The sequence below is a fragment of the Mustelus asterias genome, unplaced genomic scaffold (genome assembly GCF_964213995.1).
Source record: "Mustelus asterias unplaced genomic scaffold, sMusAst1.hap1.1 HAP1_SCAFFOLD_1187, whole genome shotgun sequence".
NCBI lineage: Eukaryota > Metazoa > Chordata > Chondrichthyes > Carcharhiniformes > Triakidae > Mustelus > Mustelus asterias.
The window spans coordinates 105,001-110,000 of record NW_027591132.1 but is presented as its reverse complement, the minus strand read 5'-3'; the positions used below and the strand labels follow the sequence as shown (position 1 = coordinate 110,000).

General features: G+C 67.0%; 1 non-coding gene across 1 annotated transcript; it reads left to right on the top strand.

The window, feature by feature from the left end:
- Positions 1–4,387: 4,387 nt before the first annotated feature.
- Positions 4,388–4,541, top strand: LOC144487999 (5.8S ribosomal RNA). The gene has a single exon (XR_013496502.1). It is a non-coding gene; the product is annotated as a 5.8S ribosomal RNA (ribosomal RNA).
- The last annotated feature ends 459 nt before the right edge of the window (positions 4,542–5,000 follow it).

Here is a 5,000-nt window from a genome sequence, read left to right as displayed (position 1 = left end):
GGTTTGGCCGGCGCGAGCAGATGCTTGGGGGGAGACGGTGGCGTCAGCCACGCACTCACTCTGCTTCTGCAGTCCGGTCCACTCCGCCCGTTCTAGCTGCTCGTTTGGTCCCTCGCCCGCCAGCAGACCGTTCCGCCGACGGTGCTCCTCCTCCGCAGCGACTTCTGCCTAGCCCCTCTGCCGGGTGCGATGTCTCCGGCGTCCGCACCGATCCTCGGCATTGGTGCCGCACAAGCAACGCCTGTGCCGTTGGAAGGGCTTCGCCGTTGGCGTCGCACACAGCCCTGTGGGGGTGTCTTTGCAGTCCGTCCGAGAGGTGGGGGCACGCACGGCAACACGGCCGGCCTGCCTGCTTGGGACGATGCGGTCCTTTCGTTCAGCGGTTCCACGGTTTGGCCGGCGCGAGCAGATGCTTGGGGGGAGACGGTGGCGTCAGCCACGCACTCACTCTGCTTCTGCAGTCCGGTCCACTCCGCCCGTTCTAGCTGCTCGTTTGGTCCCTCGCCCGCCAGCAGACCGTTCCGCCGACGGTGCTCCTCCTCCGCAGCGACTTCTGCCTAGCCCCTCTGCCGGGTGCGATGTCTCCGGCGTCCGCACCGATCCTCGGCATTGGTGCCGCACACGCAACGCCTGCGTCGTTGGAAGGGCTTCGCCGTTGGCGTCGCACACAGCCCTGTGGGGGTGTCTTTGCAGTCCGTCCGAGAGGTGGGGGCACGCACGGCAACACGGCCGGCCTGCCTGCTTGGGACGATGCGGTCCTTTCGTTCAGCGGTTCCACGGTTTGGCCGGCGCGAGCAGATGCTTGGGGGGAGACGGTGGCGTCAGCCACGCACTCACTCTGCTTCTGCAGTCCGGTCCACTCCGCCCGTTCTAGCTGCTCGTTTGGTCCCTCGCCCTCCAGCAGACCGTTCCGCCGACGGTGCTCCTCCTCCGCAGCGACTTCTGCCTAGCCCCTCTGCCGGGTGCGATGTCTCCGGCGTCCGCACCGATCCTCGGCATTGGTGCCGCACACGCAACGCCTGCGTCGTTGGAAGGGCTTCGCCGTTGGCGTCGCACACAGCCCTGTGGGGGTGTCTTTGCAGTCCGTCCGAGAGGTGGGGGCACGCACGGCAACACGGCCGGCCTGCCTGCTTGGGACGATGCGGTCCTTTCGTTCAGCGGTTCCACGGTTTGGCCGGCGCGAGCAGATGCTTGGGGGGAGACGGTGGCGTCAGCCACGCACTCACTCTGCTTCTGCAGTCCGGTCCACTCCGCCCGTTCTAGCTGCTCGTTTGGTCCCTCGCCCTCCAGCAGACCGTTCCGCCGACGGTGCTCCTCCTCCGCAGCGACTTCTGCCTAGCCCCTCTGCCGGGTGCGATGTCTCCGGCGTCCGCACCGATCCTCGGCACGGCGCGGGTGCGCACCTGTGGGCTGCCGCCCCGTGCTCCACGTCCGTCCGTGTGTGCCCGCTGTGGGGACCGTCTTCCTCTCGCCTGGGCGACGGCTTGCGGGCTGCGACGTGACCTTGCCACCGCCTTGCAGCATTACATCCGCAGTTGAAACGAAGAGAGCTGCTGCGGGCTTGGGTGCTTGTCCTGGCGGCTTGTCGACGGGACCACGGTGAACGGCCACTGTGTGACTCCGCAGGGAGACGTTCTGGTGCAGTCAGGGGCCTTTTTGTCTCCCGCCGCGGTGAAGCTTTGGTCGCATTCTAGTCACTCTCTCTTCAATCCCGGTACGGGGTACCTGTTCATGCTCACCATTCCTCGAGCACCCGCGTGCAGAGGGTGGGTGCGAGGTTTAAAGATTCGTGGTCCGCCTGTCGGTCCGGTCTCGTGCTGACTTGAGCGAGTGTCCACCGCGTTCGAGAGAATGTGCCTGTCCGCGGGGGCAGCCGCGCTTGCGAGCGTTCCGCCGCGCCCCCTTCCCCAGCCCGCCGAGGTTGGGGCGTGCGGGGTCGGCTTGCGCCCGTAGCGTCGGCCTGTCCTCCGCGGCTTGCACCCGACTCAGTCCGCTGCGGCCTCGCCTCGACTCTCGAGCCTTCCGCCAGACGGTGACACCAGAGAACTCTGCCTCTGGCTGTTGCGGGGCGTGACGGCGCGTGTCGGGCTCCGGCCCGTCACCCACGCCGGCACTCAACGCCTGCGAGCGCCCTGTTGCCTCCGAGAAAGGTTTTTCGCTTGATTGTCGCTCGAGTGCGTGTGCCTCCGGGGCTCACGCCGTGGTACGCGCCAGGCTGGGGCTCCACCGTCACGTCGGCGGGGGAGCGTTTAGCGCGTCCCAGGATCGGACAACCTCTCCGGGGGCCCGAGCCGAAACCCGACACGGTATAAAAGTCGTAACAAGGTTTCTGTTGGTGAACACGTTGTGAAGGATCTTTGTCGGCCGGGGGCCCGCCACCTCTCCGGGGAGGGCGGCCCGTCACTCCTTGAACGCGAAGGCTGGCGCCGGTTGGGCCAGGCAGGAGAGCCTCACGGGGGCCGGCCCCGGGGCCAGGTATCGGACAACCTCTCCGGGGGCCCGAACCGAAACCCGTAACACAGAATAAAAATCGTAACAAGGTTTCTGTTGGTGAACACGTTGTGAAGGATCTTTGTCGGCCGGGGGCCCGCCACCTCTCCGGGGAGGGCGGCCCGTCACTCCTTGAACGCGAAGGCTGGCGCCGGTTGGGCCAGGCAGGAGAGCCCCACGGGGGCCGGCCCCGGGGCCAGGTATCGGACAACCTCTCCGGGGGCCCGAACCGAAACCCGTAACACAGAATAAAAATCGTAACAAGGTTTCTGTTGGTGAACACGTTGTGAAGGATCTTTGTCGGCCGGGGGCCCGCCACCTCTCCGGGGAGGGCGGCCCGTCACTCCTTGAACTCGAAGGCTGCGCCGGTTGGGCCAGGCAGGAGAGCCTCACGGGGGTTGGCCCCGGGGCCGTGGCCCGTACTGACGCTGGCGCCTCCCACGCGGGTGGGAGGTCACACCGACAATTTCGCCGTACCCGTCGAACGGGCCTGGTCACCCGTACGCACGTTCCGCCGAAGCCGGGCGACGTCGATCTCGGTCCCACTCGGTTGGGCCGGCGCGCGGGCGCCGCCACCGACGAGCACGCACACGCTCGGTTGCACGCCGGCAAGTCCATGCGGGTGCCGCACACGCTACGCCTGCGCCGTTGGAAGGGCTTCGCCGTTGGCTTCGTAGGGTGTCTTTGCAGTCCGTCCGAGAGGTGGGGGCACGCACGGCAACACGGCCGGCCTGCCTGCGTGGGACGATGCGGTCCTTTCGTTCAGCGGTTCGGCGGTTTGGCCGGCGCGAGCAGACGCTCGGAGGGAGACGGTGGCGTCAGCCACGCACTCACTCCGCTTCTGCAGTCCGGTCCACTCCGCCCGTTCTAGCTGCTCGTTTGGTCCCTCGCCCGCCAGCAGACCGTTCCGCCGACGGTGCTCCTCCTCCGCAGCGACTTCTGCCTAGCCGCTCTGCCGGGTGCGATGTCACCGGCGTCCGCACCGATCCTCGGCACGGCGCGTGTGCGCACCTGTGGGCCGCCGCCCCGTGCTCCACGTCCGTCTGTGTGTGCCCGCTGTGGGGACCGTCTTCCTCTCGCCTTGGCGACGGCTTGCGGGCTGCGACGTGACCTTGCCACCGCCTTGCAGCATTACATCCGCAGTTGAAACGAAGAGAGCTGCTGCGGGCTTGGGTGCTTGTCCTGGCGGCTTGTCGACGGGACCACGGTGAACGGCCACTGTGTGACTCCGCAGGGAGACGTTCTGGTGCAGTCAGGGGCCTTTTTGTCTCCCGCCGCGGTGAAGCTTTGGTCGCATTCTAGTCACTCTCTTCAAAGCCCGGTGAGGGGTACCTGTTCATGCTCACCATTCCTCCGGCACCCGTGTGCGGAGGGTGGGTGCGAGGTTTAAAGATTCGTTGTCCGCCTGTCGGTCCGGTCTGGTCTCGTGCTGACTTGAGCGAGCGTCCACCGCGTTCGAGAGAATGTGCCTGTCCGCGGGGGCAGCCGCGCTTGCGAGCGTTCCGCCGCGCCCCCTTCCCCAGCCCGCCGAGGTTGGGGCGTGCGGGGTCGGCTTGCGCCCGTAGCGTCGGCCTGTCCTCCGCGGCTTGCACCCGACTCAGTCCGCTGCGGCCTCGCCTCGACTCTCGAGCCTACCGGCAGACGGTGACACCAGAGAACTCTGCCTCTGGCTGTTGCGGGGCGTGACGGCGCGTGGCGGGCCCCGGCCCCTCACCCACGCCGTCACTCAACGCCTGCGAGCGCCCTGATTCCTCCTTTTTTTCGCTTGATTGTCGCTCGAGTGCGTGCGCCTCCGGGCTCACGCCGTGGTACGCGCCAGGCTGGGGCTCCACCGTCACGTCGGCGGGGGAGCGTTTTGCGCGTCCCAGGATCGGGCAACCGATCCGAAACCCGATACAACTTTTAGCGGTGGATCACTCGGCTCGTGCGTCGATGAAGAACGCAGCTAGCTGCGAGAATTAATGTGAATTGCAGGACACATTGATCATCGACACTTTGAACGCACTTTGCGGCCCCGGGTTCCTCCCGGGGCTACGTCTGTCTGAGGGTCGCTTGACAATCAATCGCACTTCGCGCGCATCCGTGCGCCGAAGAGCGCGGCTGGGGTGTCGCAGAGGTGCCGTCCTCTCTGTCCCCCTAAGTGCAGACCCAGAGTAATCCGCGTCGGAGAGCTTGACCTCTTGGGTGCCGGCGTCCGCCTCCGGGCTCGTCGGCACTGCCCGCTCCCGCACTGGCCCAGCCACCTCGGGGTCGCCGGCACGGCTGTCATCGGGTTGCCAGAGAGAGAGAACGTGACTGCCTCGCTGCCGGGACCGTGTGTGCCTTCCGTTAGGCTCGGGCCAGGGGGGTTGACTCTCTGTTGATGTGTGTGTGTGGCTCGTCCACGGGAAGGATCCGCAAGAGTTGGCTCGGTTGGGTGCTCCGGCACAGAGAGTGAGAGAGTGGAGTGACTGTCCGCTGGACGTCTCCGGACACGTTGCCTCGCGTGGTCCGTGCTCGGTTGCCTGCCG